Source organism: Macrobrachium nipponense, chromosome 28 (genome assembly GCF_015104395.2).
Source record: "Macrobrachium nipponense isolate FS-2020 chromosome 28, ASM1510439v2, whole genome shotgun sequence".
In the NCBI taxonomy this organism is placed as follows: domain Eukaryota; kingdom Metazoa; phylum Arthropoda; class Malacostraca; order Decapoda; family Palaemonidae; genus Macrobrachium; species Macrobrachium nipponense.
The window spans coordinates 1252621-1272620 of NC_087217.1; the positions used below are offsets into that span (position 1 = coordinate 1252621).

At 34.5% G+C, this 20000-nt stretch overlaps 1 protein-coding gene across 7 annotated transcripts in view; it reads left to right on the plus strand.

Moving 5' to 3' along the window:
* Positions 1-20000, plus strand: part of LOC135201370 (acetylcholine receptor subunit beta-like 2) — a 658252-nt gene that overhangs the window by 249547 nt on the left and 388705 nt on the right. The gene's annotated exons all lie outside the window — the stretch shown is intronic.

A 20000-nucleotide genomic window follows, 5' to 3' on the forward strand; every position in this document is an offset into this window, starting at 1 on the left:
TCTAGAGAATAACAGCTGTTTTCGATGGCCCCGAACATAAATAACTGAGCAGATATCAGTGTAAAGGAGAAGAAAGCTGTTTCAGGATTTTCTTCGAAATCGTCTAAGTTTAAATGAAAATGGGTCGGAATGTGTTCCTAAAAATGCCCGGCTACAATTCAGAAAAATAATGGGCCGAAGGTCTCAGTCCTGGAAATAAGCATAAAACCCTTTTAAAGGCTTTAGAGAAAATGTTGGAGAAGTGGAAGTAGACTTTTTCTTCGGATCTTCCGGAGCTTTGCTGTCTTAGTTAAGGAAAAGGAATTTTCGGCCTGTTTTTCTTGTTGTTCTCTTAGGTCATGCCCCATGTTGCACGTTTCAAGGAATTTGCCCCGAGGGCTTCGGTTCATGTTGGAGGAGAAGCGAATCTCTCTCTCTCTCTCTCTCTCTCTCTCTCTCTTTTTAGATATACATTACTGGGATAACTAAGTTAGTTTTGGTAATGTTTATTGCAAGTTTGCCGACAGACCTCTGTTGTTATGTAGTATTGGTAATATTGAAAACTTGCCGACTGACCTCTATGTTTATGTAGTTTTAGCAATTTTTATTGAAAATTCGCCGACAGACCTCTATCTTTATGTAGTTTTGGAATATTTATTGAGAATTGTCGACAGACCTCTATCTTTATGTAGTTTTGGTAATATTTATTGAGAATTGCTGACAGACCTCTATATTTATGTAGTTTTGGTAATATTGAAAATTCGCCGACAGATCTCTATCTTTGTGTAGTTTTAGTAATATTTATTAAAAATTCGCTGACAGACCTCTAATCTTTATGTAGTTTTGGTAATATTTATTGAAAATTCGCCGACAGACCTGTATTTTTATGTATATCACCTGTTTTATGAATTTGTAAGTAATACTGCATTGTTTAATCTTCTGATTGGTATTCTTTACCGAGAACGTCCACTCAAGAAACTATATATTGCAGGCCAGTACTTGGATTTTTAAACAATATCAAATTTAGAAACTGTTTCTTGAGAAAAAAGGAGAATCGTTAAGTTTTAAATCGCCATAAGAGTTAGGCATGATTTGCTCTCAATTTGAAAAGTTCGATGTGAAAGAACATTACGAAGAGACAAGGAATTTGTTAATAAAGCTGAGCTATTATAGGAAAATAACAGTGTATTATGTTTGTTGGAGTGCGTTGTGTATTGAGCCTAAAAATACTGACAAAATCTGTTAGATAAACGATATCATGTGAATCAGGCAGATAGCTTGGAAAAGCTAAAACCAGATAAACACAAGTTGTATGAAAATCTGATATACATATCGTACCTGCTGGTTTGCTCCTGTAATAAAGAAAATAGAATTTATCTGTTATACTTGAAATGAGAAATAAACAGACGATAGCCACAATTTATGTGAACTCACCTGCCATATTTAAAATGAGAAATAAACGGACGTTAACCTTACCGCAAATCATATCCGTGTTTCAGTACAGAATTTCTTGATGTAGACTCAGTAATGCAATGCATTTTTGATCGCCGAAGTTTTTAAGTTTAACCGATTGTAAGTTTCTTGAAATGTCGAGTGACTATATTTAATTTTTTGACCTATGGAGGAAGTTCAAAAGGAACTCTGGAATTCAAGAGCGTTCAGAACTGTATATTATTTCAACCCCGTAGCCTATTAGTAGAATACTAGGGTCGCTGTTTACTGTTTTCAAATATGATAGAGTACTTTTTGTGTCCTCTCCGTGTGATGTTCTTTACATGGTGCCAAATTTCCTTCCTTTTCGATGGATGGTGACTATACTCTTATTTTTTTCCATCTGTCCATCCGCCTGTGGTATTTGCGTATGGTAACACTGCGTCCCGGGCTTTAGATGGTTACATTCATCTTACATTCAACAATAAGAACAATATCCTATTTCGAATATTAACGATGTAATTCGTATACAGTAAATTATTAAAACACTTTTCAGTTGCAAATGTACGCCCAGATATCCTTTTATTTACCTAAAACTTACACATAGCTTATCTATCTAAAGCCCGGGACGCAGTGTTACCATACGCAAACACCACAGGCGGATGGACAGATGGAAAAAAACAGAGTATAGACATAGTATGCTGCCTTTTAGAGTCTGGTTTGAGTTCATTTGGTGGAAGACTGCATTTGTGGCATATTTACTTTCTTTTCATAATTTTTCAAAATATTTGTAACCGTCCAGCTGTTTGTTTATATACTACAATTTTCCATTTTTCCCCCTATCCTGTTTATTCTGTTTCTCTTTGGTCGGCATGGTATTCTTATATTTTTACTCTCCTCTCTCTCTTCTCTCTCTCTCTCTCTCTCTCTCTCTCTCCTCTCTCTCTCTAATATATATATATTATATAATATATATATATATATATATAGTATATATATATATATATATATATATATATAGTATATATATATATATATATATATGATATATATAGGTCATGGTTCAAAACTGTGCAAACGGAGATCGAGTCGTGGAAACTGGAAAGCGGACCCAAATCTGCAATCTATACAAAGCCGGCAACTCGAGGACTACTTTTGGATAATCCGCCTCCCGAAAACAATCTGCTCATCGGATGACGCGACTTAACAGAACGACGGACTTGTATCTATGAATATTTCTATATATAAGATCCTTCCATTTCCATAAGCTCGTTTAACCTTTTAAAACTTTGATGAGGTAGAATGCTGTATAATTTAGACTTTTGTTTCTCCAATGTATTTATGCATGTACATACAGGTAAATACTTATTATTGTAAAAGTATATTTTATATTGTTATAAAATATATGTATTTATATATATAGGCATTATATAAATATAACATATAAAGGATATAACTAACTATTATGTATAGTAGCAGACCAACCCGGGACTGCCCAGGAAAACTGAATGACAACCATGAAACTCTCTCTCCCTCTCTCTCTCGTTAAGATAGTTGTTTCAGTCACATTGCCCAGTATTTTTTATATATATTTCACCACTTCTCACTCCCCCTCTCTATTACTATCAGGGCTGAACTTGGTCCTAAAGTGGATCGGGAGTGTCACTATTCATATCTCAGCGACCTCGAAAACTATGGATTAGACACTTTGGTGTTTTGTTCAGGGTTATTTTTACATTTCAACCTCGTCCCATCCCCCATTTTGTGCCTGTGATGTCTTGCCCCTACAGTATTCTTTTCCAAATGGTAATGCATATGTATACCAAGTTTGGTTGAAATTGCTCAGTACATTCAAAATGTAAGTGGCACATACATACTTACATTATATATATATATATAATATATATATATATATATATATATATATATATATATATATATATATATATAGGCATACATACAACCAGAAGAAGGGTGAAAAGGAATGACTTCAACCGATCGCTTTTGTTTATTTCTACACCTCATCAGGGTTCAGGCACAAGTGCCAAGAAAAGAAATACCGAGTCACAAGGAGACTTCGTGGCAAGACAACGATCCTAAAAAGACAAACAACGTTCACAATTACCGAACAGTGCTAATGCTTAATATCCTCTCTGTTTTAAAATACCCTTCGCTTAGTTTTCATTAAATTTGTATAAACCTAGTCTGATATTTGATAAAGTGTCACAGTCTTGTTTAATTATACAGGATCTATCAAATTTCTTTTAAATAGATCATCGCAAAACATAATTTCCTTTGAGTCTGTCCAATTAGTACAGTGGTTACTATTATTCATGTGTACAAATAATGGATTTGGGATATTTCCAGTTCTTACACTATATCTGTGTTGTTTTAATCGAACAGCCAGCGTCTCTCCACTTTGTCCTACGTACGTTTTATCGAAAAAAGTATGAAAAAATCACTAAAATATTTTTGTTTTCCAACATTTCAGTTTTCGTCGGTTCATAAAACGTTTTCAATGAAACTGTTTGGATACCTCACGTTTCTTGTCTAGTTCTTCATCTAAAAATTCCCGGCTACTGAACACTTCGGAATCCATCAAGATCAAACTGACCATTCCAACACGCAACAACCAATCATCGTCAACACAGCTTTTTATTGCTTATTGTTTTTAACCGTCTTTTCTATTTATGTTATCATTTACGCCAATCTAGCCTTCATTACCAATATGGATAGGTGTTCTGTGCCCTTTACTGTTGTTTATCTTCCTCATTTTCTTTTTGTTCTCTGTTCTGCCTAAGATGTAAATAAGTGAGAAATAAACTTTGTACATACCTTTCACATTATATATACGATATTTATTATTTTTAGCCGCATTTTCAGCCTTGAAAATGCCTTAAGCGATGTGAAACGTCGGCTCTTGAATAAATGTATGCAAATAGATCGCCTTTATGTACTATATAAACTTGAGCAATATATATATATATATATATATATATATATATATATATATATATATATATCATATATATATATCTATATATATATATATATATATATACATACATTACTGAATGGACCTCATTCAAACTGGTAGGCATCTATTTGAGTTATTTATTCAAAAAAGTTACAAGCTTGCAGGCACAACCAGTCCTCATTATCAAGTCTCCAAGAAATGAACAAAGAGGTAGGCAAGCTATATTTATATGTGTGTGCAGGCTTCTTGACCTTTTAATTACCCTGCTTCTCCTGTATATTGCTCATGTTTATATTATATATTTAATTATATATATACAATATATATAATATATAATATATATATAATATATATATATATATGGTGTAACTAAGAGGGTATAGGAATTGGACATTCGGGCTCGGGGAGTTTATTTAGTGGTTTATAGGCATCCCAAGGCAGAGAAAGGCGGGGTGTAGGATGCTGTGAAACCCTTGGAGAGCAGTACCAGTGGTTTGAGGTACAGTTATAATGTATTCAAGGGAGGGGAGTGTCGTAGACGAGCTTCCTCTTGAGGCCATTGGCAACAGCTTTCATTCCTGTGTTATGCCGTGGAAAAGAAAAATTATGTCACACTTTGCTCTTCTCATCTTGTAAAAATCAATGAACTGAGGCAGCATAGGGTATGTATGCAGACCTGTATTGTATTTTGCTAAACACCAGAGAAGGAAATGAAATGGTAAAATAATACAAACATACAAATATGTATAGATATAATAGTTTCTCACTTGCATATACATACATTAGCTGTATATATATAGTATATATATATATATATATATATATATATATATATATATATATATATATATATATATTCTTAAAATTAATAAATGATCTGTATTAGGGCGGCACTGGCAACAGACAACACAACAGCCACTACCTGTTCCTTTGTTTAATAAGTAACGAGAACGAAAATGGAATTTTCCGGTCTTAATGACCGTTCACACACGCACACACACACACACACACACACACACACACACACTACTGATTTTCGTTTCTCTTTCATCCAATAAAGGGCATACATTGAGTCGTGTTTTTTTATTAAATACACACTACAACACTACTCCATATTCACTTACATACCTTTGACCTCATCTTTTATCCCGTGGAGATGATTTTTGAATCAAGAGCTTCCTTGAAACACTCTCGTCATTAAAACAACTTGAAAGCATAACGCACAGTGCTTTTGCTTTCCGCTCAAAGACTTCGGTTTCTTCTTAAAACGGGTAAAAATTGCGGCCTGATGAAACATTCAGCCACGGCCCGGTGTTGGCTTGTGTTGTTTGCACCTGTAGGGGTGGCAGACGCATGGTCATGGCTAAGATTAACTTTAAATAAAATAAAAAATACTGAGGCTACAGGGCTGCAATTTCTTATGTATGATAAATGGAGTGTGGATGATCAATATACCGATTTGCAGCCTTTAGCCTCAGTAGTTTTTAAGATCTCACGGCGGAAAGAAAAAATGCGGTCGGACAAACAAATAGCCATCTTAGTGATTCTTATTTGAGGGAGTTATTTCTTGAAAAATATAAATTTGGCGAAAGAATTGATTCTAGTTTTAGGTGAAAATCAGTCTCAGAATTAGATCTCGTTAATCACGATCCTATTAATTTTCGATTAATTCATTCTCGAGAATGAATTAATCGCTTTTGTTTGTTCGCGACCTTCTTCTATAGACAGTGAAATGGTGAACACCTGATTATTAGTAGTTTGCCTCCTCATGGGGAACATACGCGCTTTGCCAGAGTACACCAAAATGGGAGATAGCTCCGGCATCATATATATGCTTGTGTGCATGTGTAAGTGTTTACATAATAAAAATATGGAATGTTAGTCCATATATATAAAAGTCTAAAACTAAAGAGGTCAACCAGATTGCTTGCAGGAATTTGTTTGATCAGACTAGAGACGCTAAAGATGACGTATACAATAAGTATGTAGGCTAAGATAACATGCCGTCACCTGTAGTCATTCAATTGTTTATAAACATTAGTCCAAGCTCCCTGCTTGAGACAACTACCCCGACCTATAATTCAAACTGCCTACGTGATCTGTAGCGTGTCTCATTTGATTGTGTGTTCGTATGAAACTATGTCATTGTATGTATGTTCATATGTTCGAACTACTGTCTGTTCCTTCATAACTTGTAACAGAGATGGTAGACAGCAGAACAGAGTTAGCTATCGTCATTAGAAGACCTGTACCTCTTTACCTAAGCTTTATCATGTAGAGGAATAGGATTAGCCATCATCATTGGCAGAAGCGATCAAGCTATCGTTATTAGAAGACTTGTACAATCATATCTGATCTTCACCATGTAAAACTTTCAGAAGAATATATAATTTTTTTATACTTAGTGTTTCTACAAGAACCTCACCGAACCATGAGTTTAACACATCGTCGTAAAGATAATACCGATCTTCGTAAGTTGATCTACAAACCCCAGACACTCCATTGAAGATGGAAGTGCAATACCAACCGACTTAGCGTATAGATTATCGCAAGTCTAACATTACCTCATAGGGCGCCTTATCATACAGCACAAGCCCTAATATTGGTGGCCAGCGTACCAGAAGAACTCTACAACGTCCTACGAAGATAAACCAGAATAATAAATCATGTATCATAAGAAATCAACGACGACGGAAGCAGCAGATTCTTCAAGCAACCTAGTATCATCGTTAGTAGAGCGACTTCAGAAAACATAAGAACGCTTCAAACGACGACGAAAGCAACAGATTCTTCAAGCAACTTAGTATCATTGTTTAGTGAATAACTTCAAGAAACAAAACCGACGTGTCTTTTTCCTACGACATCGCAAGCTTCGTCTCTCATTAGAATCATTCAAGAACACATCGTTAGTGAGCGTTTCCGGCACTCCAAGAAGACACCGAACGCGTCTGCAGCATCGGATCTTTCAAGGCTCGAATCATCGAAACAACGCGCACGGGAGAAACTGAAGCCAAACGAGGTCATCCGCTAAATAGAGAAGGAGGACCAAGGCCGTGTGTCGTTATCGGAACACCGTGACTTCCCACAAAAGCAAGCTAAGTACAATTTTTTATTCATTTGGAGTAACTTTAAGTGTTTCCTTTACAGGTCGAATTTCGTTATTCCTGTGGCTGGAAGTTACGAGACATTCTTAATCTTACTTTTTTACAGAAATTATCTACATCATTGAGATTCGCTACTGCGAGTTTTTATCTTTGAGTGTCTGTTTTCCAGAGAAGTTCCCCCCCTACTGAAAATATCATAATCATATACATATGTTAATTTTATCATTTTGGGTGATTATTAATCCCTTACGTAACAAATCATATTAAACAGTGAATATGCGTTTACGCAGTGGACGTCTGTATTTATACAGATGCATGGATAGGGTCGTTAAGCACCGTAGTGATTAGAAAACACACAAAAACAAGTGGAACGCCCGTACAAATCTAGATAAATTAGAGTAACACTATTTCGGGTCATGACAATAAATGCTCCTTTGCAAGTCCCGATCGCAGTTTAGCCTTGAGTTTTTTGAGTTATATAAAATATCGAACCTCAATGACTCAACTTAACTTTAAAAAATATGGCTGGATTGCAAGGAATAACATGTCTGTAAAAAACTTTCATCAGGCCAAATGCGCTGACCAGGATCTCTCACTATTTCAAATTTTAGCAAAGAATGAAGTACAAACAGTTAATATTGTATGCAATAATGATAACTTGTCTTATTAGTAATCGCTCAGTTCCTAATAGTTCGTCATTCATTGCTTTATGCGTAACCAGCAACATAATGCAAAAACACACAATACGTTGCCGATGGTAATAAAGAGAAGAATCCTAATTATTACAAAAGAAATAGAAACAGTAGCCCGTTCAGAATCAAACAAGCAAACTCGGTGACTGTGTCACCTAGTCAAGCGGTCAAGGTCAGTCACAACTGCCGAAGTTTTTCAAAGCAAAGCAAATTCCACACAATAAGCGACTCTAGCAGAGTGGGGAAAAGCGATGTTGGTTCATACATCCCAAATACCTTTTTAAAATTAAAAAGGAATTTCCCTATGCATCACACGACAGTATCAAGTAATAAGAGGGCAGGTTCTAGTAATTTAATACATTAAGTTATAATAAATACTGGTGGATTAAGCCCAACTGTACGCGCCGTAAAAATTAGAATATCTTGTTTTATTTCTTTAGTACACGTAATATCTTATATTTACGGACTCACCGTCTGTTGTTCGAACTTCCCTAATGAGAAGTCCGGATAAGCGAGCGTTTACAGATACCTCTATAGTTATAAAAAACATTGATCTGTATCTAGTGTAATTGTAAGATTCATCTAGGGTATACAAAATATTATCTTACATCCTGCAAAATAGGCGTGTTTATCAAAGGAAAATCCTATAAAACCTTCAAACATATTGAAATCCGTTTGAACAAAAAAAATGAGACAGTTAAACAAATAATAACTTATATAAAGGAACTATACATTTGTCTCATAAATCGTAACATTGTTCAAATGACCCAACAGAATTCTTCCCAACCCCACAACCGCAGTCGTAGTTTGCACGCAAAATCTCGAGAAGCATGCACCCTCGGATGTCTTAGTGCGTGTAAAAAGACTTTGCTGGGGAATGAAATTTTAATCCTTCCCGACACTCTGAAATATAACGATTTCCGCGAACAAAGCCCTAAAAAGTATACATATCGTGGATACGGAAGTTATAAATATCGCATTTTTTATTGTGCTAATTTTTAATCACGCCCAACCGTCGTGGATGAATCTCTCTGATAATCTATCTAAAGTAATATCCGTAAAGTCATTCAAGCAGAGGTGATTCAGCAGAATTTTTTTTTATCTTCTACCTGAATACCAGGAAGTTTCTCCACTAGCGAGTGATCTCTGGGAGAAAAACGGATGTCATTGAAAACAAAACACGGTTCTAAGGACAAACATAAAGCTATTTTACCGTACCATCGTATAGATTCTCAATGAAATTTTTAAAATAGAGATAAATGACGAAGTTGAAAATGTTAGTAATAGGAGCCATTAGGAAATCAAATAAGCCCATATAATTTTTCCCTCAAACGTCATGCCATAAAAGATCGGACTTGGCGTATCTGCGCAGATTACTGTCGCTTAAACAAGGAAACGACTTCCGATAGTTTCCAGGTGCGATGTACCGACGACATCTTATCTCTGTTAGGTTTAGAATAAATTTTTTTTTTCACCAACTTGGACTTACTTAAATGCTTTTACCAGATACCATTACCTAAGTGATTGTACCTCATACACCGTTTTCAGCCAGCACCACCCCAGGGGACATTATCAATTTCTACGTATGCCTCCGGCTTACGTTGCGCCCCCCAATTACAATATAGTGTTTTGGAGACTTTTAGGGGATAACCTACATGCCTATATGGATGATCTTGTAATCTTTTCTAATACCTTAGAAGTACATTCACATAAAGTAGAGCTAGTGCTACAGAGACAAAGACAAATAATCTCAGAGTAAAATATCTAAATGTGAGTTTTTTAAAAACCGAATATGGTTTATCTAGGTTTTATGTGTCTGGTCAAGGTCTTAAAAGTAGTCCATGGTAAGTGTCGGCTATTCATACTTTCCGGTACTTATTAACGTAAAAAGGGGGATACAGCACTTTTGCGCTGTAAGTGGGTATTTACAATCGTATGTAAATATGTAACTCTTCAATCATGACAGCTCCTTTAAACAGATCTTACGAAGAAGAGCGTAGATTTATTATGGTCTGAAAAGCATCAACAGGCGTTCGATATCGTTAAAAGCGGAAAATGCAGCTTACCTAACTTAAAAATCCCTGATTTAAATAAGGAATTTTTTTTTTTTTTATTGCAACAGACGCCTCAGACCAAGGGTAAGAGGGATACTACTTCAGTAATATGATAAACGTTCTTCCCTAATAGCTTTTATTCACGTAAACTAAAGCCCTCTGAAAGTAAATATGCTGTAATAGGGCAAGGAAGGGCTAGGTATCTTTAACACTAGTACATTTTAAGTTCATAATCTATGGCTATCCTGATAAAGTCCTTCTGAACATGAGTCCTTTACCGAGTTTTTCAAAGGCTTTAATCACAGTCCAAAAGGAACTCGGTGACAAATGATCATTCAGGTTATTGGAGCCAAGATAAGATATCTACCTGGAAAGCAAATATCATAGCTGACGCATTATCCCGCAATCCCGCACCATAACAGCAAAGAACCATTAATTGGACTAAAAAGATATAGAAACATCCGTGCCTATTGTTAAAAAAAACCGTATCTAAACAAGAAAAATTCCTTAACCTTAACCCAAGAGATCGCGAGCATTGAATATCTGGGTCGGAGCGCAGAACTGTTACAAACTGAACAAAGCAAAGTGTCAACAGCGATAAGCAAAACAATAAACACCAAACAATAAACACTTCGAAACGGAAACAGGTCAGTGGCTAGGCAAAAACAATAAACACTTCGAGCAGAAACCCTAAACAAAGCAAAAGTACATTTAAAGTATGTGTATCAAAATAATGTAATCAAATGTAATATTATATGTAGGTCTGTGACGAGGAAAACCCGAAGAACACAGCAGATGACTAACGACCAGGTAGTAGTAATAATCTTTCTCATACCAATCGTCTAAACTGGTTGCATTCCGTCATCCAGGGTTTCCTCCTTCTTTTTCACAGAAAGCCAAATCACTGTTTTCTCGGCCTACAATGCTTACAGTATAAAAAGCACATAACTGATTGTAACACGTGTCATGAAGACAAGGACACACTAAGACACCTGTCAGTTTAAGGGGCCTATCCTGTGCCAAATCAATCCTTGAAAGAATATACTTAGAATTATTAACAGAATTACGAGTCTGAACAGAGGGAATAACAAACTTCTTAGTGTTAATAGTTCCTTGACACGTTATATAGAATTAATAGCACTAAAAACAAACACCGCAATTGAGTGCGTTACGAATATTTATGAGTGCTAAATCAATAAATATGGAATTCAACACATAATAATCTGTGACTCGGGTGGTGTAAAATCAATAATAATCTCCTTAACACGTTGTGTGAATTCCTTTCCATTAAGAAAAACCAATAGTATATTTTATCACCCAGAGTCAATCGGTTTGGTAGAATAACGGATAATTAAATAGGAAGTGTCAATGTCTTACGAGTTACAACTCGTGATGTTGGATCCGAACTGGATTATAGCGGTTCTCGCGGTTTTAAATACCTTTATCATTTATATCTTGTATCTATAGAATTGATGCCGCAAGTAGCCTTATACGGTACGCGCTAGAACACTTTCCACATATTCAAGCCAACCATTAATTTATCAAATATATATAAAAAAAAAAAAAATATATAAATAAATAAATATAAAAAAAAAAAAAAGAAGATAAATATGGATACAAGTGGAGTCAATATAATACACTCCGTAAGAAGTCGGAAGGGTTACAAATTATAATAAAAAAGGAATCACGAATAAAATCAATAAGAACAAAACGTAACCATAGATAATTAAATATCCAATAGATATGCGTAAAGATTTGAACTCTAACTTAACGCTTAGTAATGACAAATAAGCTAAAAGTTCAAACACTAATCCAAAATCTACTGACATATTGTCTGTCCCGGTGATTTATATTCGTAGTCAATGAAAAAAAAAAAATAATAATAATAATAATAATAATAATAATAAATAATAAATAAATAAATAAAATAAAATAAAAGAGATTTTAAAGTTTTTAAAGTCAGGAAGTCTAGAAGTGAAAATGTTATCTATGAAATAATCCTATATGAATCTTATACAGGGCTAATAATATATATAGAATTTGTATGGAAACCTTTTTCATTAGTTTCAATAAGGAATATTTAATTTAACATAATTATGCAGATTCCAGCATGAAACTAATATATTGTTTAATTTTGATACTGTTTTTTTTCAGACATTCTTCTCATGTGGGTCGAGTATTAAAAGATAATAAAATTTTATCCTAAAGTCGTATCTCTTACAGCAAGTAACGTAACTCTTAGCTGGCTGAGAGCAATCTCCTGCCAAGTGACGACGTCATCATTGCCGTATCAGCATTCCTTACCTTTTAACCTCAATAATCTGCTTACACAGGTTTCATCTGTGTTGTCTCTGCTTGCAAAAGCAGATTGACTGGAGAAAGGAATGCTTTAGCCCGAACTTCTCATGGGCAAGGCAGACGTTAGGTTACAATGTCTATCGGTTTTGCGCAATGCAACTTGCAATCATTTTAAAATTAATAATAAACAAAATAAGGAAATAGAATTTCTATAACATCAAAATGAATTAATTTTTTCTGACCTCATAGACATTTGGAAGTATCACGATATGAATATGAAATATTTACTTGCAACATTAGCCTATTACAATTCAAGTAAAACATTCATGGGAAAATGTCACATTTTCTTGGAAAAACCCAAAGTTTATTAGAAATTAGTTACATAGTGGGTTTTTTTCGTTGCATCTCCTACCTATTGATAAAGTTTTTTTAAAATTAACCTCAGAGGATGCGCGCGAGAAAATTGAATATGAAACTTGTTAGGGCACATAGGATCAGATTTTATCACAACTTAATTTCAGTTAGCATAGAGAAATACAGAATCATGATTAATCTTCTCTTTGACTCTTATGTTGCCTGGCAATCTTACAATTAGCTCCCACCGTTTTCCACTTCTTTGTCTAGTAACTTACTACCAGTAATATCGAATTGTTCTTTGAGATTCGTAATGATATCTATTTATTTGTTATAATTATGGATATTTTTACAGTCATCATAGACCTGGAATAGGTTCACTCATTGTTAATGCCATGGGATAAAAAAGTTGTACAGCGGATTCTTTTGAATTCCAAAATACAGCGAATTCAGTGTGTTAAGTCTGGTCTAAATGGCTCCCTTCCCTCCCCTGTATTTGGATGTTGTCTGAATATACTTTGCCCTTGTGACAAGTATAATTTCACTTGCAGGCTGATTAATGGAACCTAGTTACGTATCCTGCAGTACGAGAGTTTCACATCGCAACTTCAAAAAATCGTTCGTTACGCAGCGACGACTACCAGTCAAGTAACAACCGCCTACAATGTGAAAGGAATTTCATGGACTTCTTCGACCGACACCGTATCTCGTCGTTAATCTCGTTTTAATGCGGAATGCTCTGGTGCTGTCGGAATCGACAATTACGAATGGGACATACTTCCGACAATTACGACCCGAAGGATATTCAACTCTACTTTGCTGGCGAAGGACTCGTGCTGGGATGATCTATTCATCGCGAACGTAATCGTGTAGTTAGGATGCAGAGAATAAGTATGAGCGCAAAAATAGAACGTTGGACCCGCCCAGGCAAATTTTCCCCTTGTTTTAACCATTGAAAAAGGCCGTTTCAGTGGCTATAGGTGGTTGTCTGGAACTGTGTAATGGACGAAAAGTTGTTCGAACGCTAGTTAAAAGTGAAGTAGTATAAACCTCGGTCATGTATCCTATATATATAAGTATCATGTATCCTATATATAAATGATCATAAATAACAGAGTCGAAATATATCTTTGCGTGTACGCAATAGGAATCTCTTATATAAATGATCATAAAATAACAGAATCTAAATATATCTTTGCGTGTACGCAGTAGGAATCTATTTAAAGTGCACATATATTTTAATCATAATTATATGAATCCATATACCAATGTATAAAACAATCAGGTAGCCTATAATCAATCCGTTACCTTTTTTCTTACCAATATCTGCTGTTATATGTGTTAGTATATGGATTAATGAATCATATATATAACATTTAGCATAAAAATCAACGAATCAATAAGCATAAACATTAATAATTTTATCAATTCATATATGAAATTTTTTATCAGTTAAAATATGATTTTTATCATGTTAATCTTCATTCTATGCAATTATCAGAAGTACATTAGTATTTTCTGTAGCATATGTATCTTAATGAGATGAAGTGAAAAACTGTATCATTATATATATCATGTGATCACTATTATTTACCAATATCATTGTTTTTATATTTTATTACTTGAATCAATTCATGTACACAATGAATTTTTTATTTACTTATTATATATATATTCACATAGTGTCTGTATCACACTCCTATAAGTCAAATGCAAGTCAAGTTTGAGTAATATTCAGTAGTTGGTTTTGGTAGCTGACCGAGCTGATGTAAGTGTTTACATAATAAAAATATGGAATGTTAGTCCATATATATAAAAGTCTAAAACTAAAGAGGTCAACCCAGATTGCTTGCAGGAATGTGATCAGACTAGAGACGCTAAAGAGACGTATACAATAAGTATGTAGGCTAATATACATGCCGTCACCTGTAGTCATTCAATTGTTTATAAACATTAGTCCAAGCTCCCTGCTTGAGACAACTACCCGACCTATAATTCAAACTGCCTACGTGATCTGTAGCGTCTTATTTGATTGTGTGTTCGTATGAAACTATGTCATTGATGTATGTTCATATGTTCGAACTACTGTCTGTTCCTTCATAACTTGTAACAGAGATGGTAGACAGCAGAACAGAGTTAGCTATCGTCATTAGAAGACCTGTACCTCTTTACCTAAGCTTTATCATGTAGAGGAATAGGATTAGCCATCATCATTGGCAGAAGCGATCAAGCTATCGTTATTAGAAGACTTGTACAATCATATCTGATCTTCACCATGTAAAACTAAACTTCAGAAGAATATATAATTTTTTATACTTAGTGTTTTCTACAAGAAACCTCACCGAACCATGAGTTTAACACATCGTCGTAAAGATAATACCGACTTCGTAAGTGATCTACAAACCCCAGACACTCCATTGAAGATGGAAGTGCAATACCAACCGACTTAGCGTATAGATTATCGCAAGTCTAACATTACCTCATAGGGCGCCTTATCATACAAGGCACAAGCCCTAATACATGTATGTATATTTATATATATATATATAGTATATGTAATATATATATATATATATATATATATATATATATGATATATATATATATATATATATATATATATATATATATATATATATATGTACACAAACAATACCCCCAATAACCCCGCTTGTGTCTGTGAGTCTATTCTAGAGACTCGTGAGGAAGATCCGTACGCTCGGATCCACTGCACATTGTGGTGCCTAAATAATAATAAACAGTTACCTTCTTTTGAAATAAATGCTAAGGTGAAGGAGAGGGAAGTTGAGAACGGAAAACCCCAAAGGTCGATGGAAGAATGAAAACAATGCAATTGGAAGGAAAGCGCCAGGAGGCGAGATATAATTTTAAGTCTTGAAAGTCACTTTATATATGGCAGCTGTCGTCGCGATGAAGCATTGTTTAAACATTACGCAACCGTGAGCCAGTTAAAAATGTTATAATGATTCACATCCCTAACGCTTTTTGGAATGGGAAGCCATTCTGATCCCTATCTTCTCGCGCTGCAAGGTCGGCTTTCGTTCGAGAGGCGAAGGCCCACTGAGGCTTAAACTGGGCGTCAGATCCCGTAGATTAAACACGTTGGGACGACGCGTGGTGGGGAATTTTATGATTTTCATAGGTAGGGAGATATCGCAGAATCCTGCAGGAATTTAGGAAAATGGAACGATGGAATGGGTGAGAAGGAATGCGGAAGATGATGCGGATAGTAACGGAAGGGTTTCGAGTGAAAATTGAATCATTCATTTCATCTTTGGACGTTGAAGACATCTTTTACGTCTCAAAACTACTTTTAGTTTTTATATCGTTCTCTCTCTCTCTCTCTCTCTCTCTCTCTCTCTCTCTCTCTCTCTCTCTCTCTCTCTCTCTCTCAGGTTGTATTCCATGGTCGGTGATGTGGAACGCTTGACGTCTCATTCACAAAACATGTAAAAATACTCGATCATATATCTCATTTGAAGAGCTTCTTCGGTGCTTTTTATCAGTGTAACATTTGTTTTTATTTTCTTTACCTATTCCAAGTTTGATTTCACAAACAATTTCGATTCTGATTGTTATCGAAAATTGAATATTTTTTCTTAAACTCCAAACGATATTAATCCTCGACCATGATTTTATTTTTAAGAGCTGTTGTATATGAGGTGTTTGTGTGAAGAAAAACCGAAATGTTTCGTATGGTTGGAGCAAATGTAAATCACTTCGATAGCCGACAGGACAATACATGGTGCAATAAGAAAATAGCGTTATCCGTTCGAAAAAGCATTTTATAAACCGTACCGGGTGGCGTGTTATAATCAACCAGGATATTGAAATCTAAAAATATCCAGTCCAAAATGAATGCAAATATGAATTTTGACAGATGGTAACACCAATCATTTTCCAGTGTGCTGGATATTAATTCTCATCCATATGAATAGATATACATTTGTAATTGTTTACACATGGACTACAGCAGTGTCTTTGTCATATTTTATCAACCAATTTCCAAATCGACATTGCAGCTGAACGTTATGAGAAATGGACAGTAGTTTCTTGTGATAGTATGACTGAAGTTGTAGATCTTTACACAGTCGACAGGCAGCCATGTTGCTATTAAGGGAGAATAAACTACCAAGCATTTAACCAAACTATTCGATTGTCAGATGATCAGACCAACCATTCCTAAATCAGATATTTCAGATTAAACAACGCTTGTATATACGTACATACATACATATGTATATATTTGTAAGATTGTATGTATTATAAGCATGTGTGATCAGACCTTTGCAGACATGTATGCATCCAGTGTTTGTCTTTGTAGATATACGCTGTATATTCGCCATAGCAGCTGGCATTCTCCGTTCTGTGAAGCCTTCAGTGAGACAAGCAAAAAATCAGAGAAATTATGATAATGACAGCGAATTTCTCTCCTCTCTCTCTCTCTCTCTCTCTCCTCTCTCTCTCTCGCCGATTTTTTTTTCAGAACCATCTTATTGCTTTGTATGCTAATTTTAAACTTTGCTCCCGTGGAACCTTTTTAATTTTGAACTTTTAGTCAAAAGACTTCTTTTTCTTATCTTAAAGAGTGTGAAGTTTTATACTGTCTTTTAAAGTCTAGAGTGAATCTAATCATGCAGGTTTCGTCTTTTCTTTTCTTAACAGCCGTTTTATTTTTTAGGTTTACTGAATTGCGTACGTTTGATATTTGGTCTAAACTTATTTTACCTTTAGATCAAGTTTCTTATCTGCTTGTATATAATATATATATATATATATATATATATATATATATATATATATATATATATATATATATATTATATCATTTCAAAAATGGTAATTGAACAGTTGTTCAACGGTCAAGTGGTTATCTTTAGTATTCGTTATCATAAATTCCATAAACCCTGAATATTTACTTATTTAAAAAAAAAAAAAGATAATGATAGGATGACATGTTCTTACCTTATTCAAATCAGTAAGAGAATTACCACTGATGATCGTAACGTTATACATTGCTTGATATATGTGCTAATGGTTATTAGTTTTGTTGGTATTGTAACAATATCATATTTTCCTTCATTTACTCAGAAGATTGTATTATTTAATGCTTCGCAAGTCTTCATAATTTTTCTTTTAATTAGAAGTTTTTATGTCGGGTTGAAAGGAACTTGGACTTTCGATTTATAGCCGAAGCACTTACGTAGGTCTAAAATAAAGAAAACGTCAGGAAAAAAAACTGAAGAAAAAGGCTGGTTGATATAAGATTCTATAAAGCAAAATAAAAGGGAAGAAAAAACCTTAGAAGAAAAAGGCTTGGTGATATAAAATTGTACAAAACAAAAGGTGTCTGATAGGTCTACAGAGTTTGTTTCAAGATTTTACTAATTGCAGTAGTATTAGGATTGATGAATATAATTATTTTAAGAATGATGTCATTGGAGTTCATAAAAGACTTCTCATTAATAACCCATGAATGTTTATCATCAATTAAAAGATAATTGAAACTGCGCAGTAACAGTAAAGTATTAGAATAATTTTACTCTGCACATTCGAATTTGTCAGTCCATTGATGTAAAAGTTGAATCGAGTAGTTTTTGATATTTCATGAATGATAAATTATAAAAGGAGAGAGCCTGCTAGTCGTCTTGACAGGACTTGGCAGCTTTGGTGGCAGTTTTAAGGGCGCTGTTGATAAAATATTCATTGATGATGATTGGGCGTCCAGGCGACTGCTGGCGTTCCAACAAATCCGTGGTCACACTCTCACGCTGTGAGGTGGATGACGAGCGTAAACACTCGAGCTCCCTCTCTTTTATGGTCGAAATAGCGTCGAGTCAGCGTTTTCCACTTGCTTGGTTATTCTCCTTTCCATGGGATTCGCGTTTAGGGGCTTTTAGTGTCATTCATAATGGAATGGCGTGTTTTCTGTTTTTCATCGTCTGGAAATGGTACAGGATATAACTTTGTTTCTGGAGATAGCATCTCTTCCTAGAAATGGAAGATTTTTATTTTTCCAGGTTACTTGTACTTACTGCCAGTATCTCGGTTGGGGATGCGTTACATTGCAAAATGAGATTGAATTAGCGTATTTACGTCAGTCATGTCCATAAACCATCGGAGTTGGGATCCTTAAATATGACTAGGTGAACAGCTAGCCAAGAAATGTCAGATGTCAAGAGAAGTTCATCATTGTCACCAGTGGTCGTATGCATTAAAAACTGGCAAGAGAGATGGTCCTCTTATCCTTAGAAAACGTCTGTGAAAATTGGTTTTCTTCATCCATTCCTGATAGGCGGATAGAGATTGTTTTAACAAGAGTTCAGATAGGAGTCTAATTTTTAAGTAACGATATTTTTTTTCTTTTGATAAGGTAAATGGTTACCTACTTCAGGGTAACTCTCTGGCTGAAACGTTTAATTTAAAAGTTAATCAGAATTTGATTAGAAATTAGGGTTTCATATTTATGTAGCCTGATTATTTGAATCACACCCCTTCTATTTTTAAGGTTCAGAGTAGTTTTAATCTGTTTTATATACTTTATGCTCTTAAGACAAGGTGAATGTATTTTTAAGTGAACGTATATCAGTCTCAGTATGTATGTTTATATATATATATATATAATATATATATATATATATATATATATATATACAAATATAATGTATATATATATATATATATATATTATATATATATATATATATATCTATATATATACATGTGTGTGTGTGTGTGTGTGTGTTATATGATAAAACTGAATCAGGCAAAATTCGGAACGTGATGTAATATATAAATAAAGGTAGAAAAGCTACGAAGTAATGCGAAACAGTGGAGTGTTTCACTTTCTTCGTGGCTTCTACATATATATATATATTTATATATATATATATGATATATATATATATATGATATATATATATATATATGTAATTTCTATATGTTGCTGATGATCTATAGTTCAATAGTTATGCCATAGTGTTAAATAAAGCTGCCATCCATCGACTTATATACGTATTGTACAATTACTGCAAACAAGTGTTTGGCTTAATTGCCAGTACGTGTCCTTTTCAACTTTACGCACAGCAAC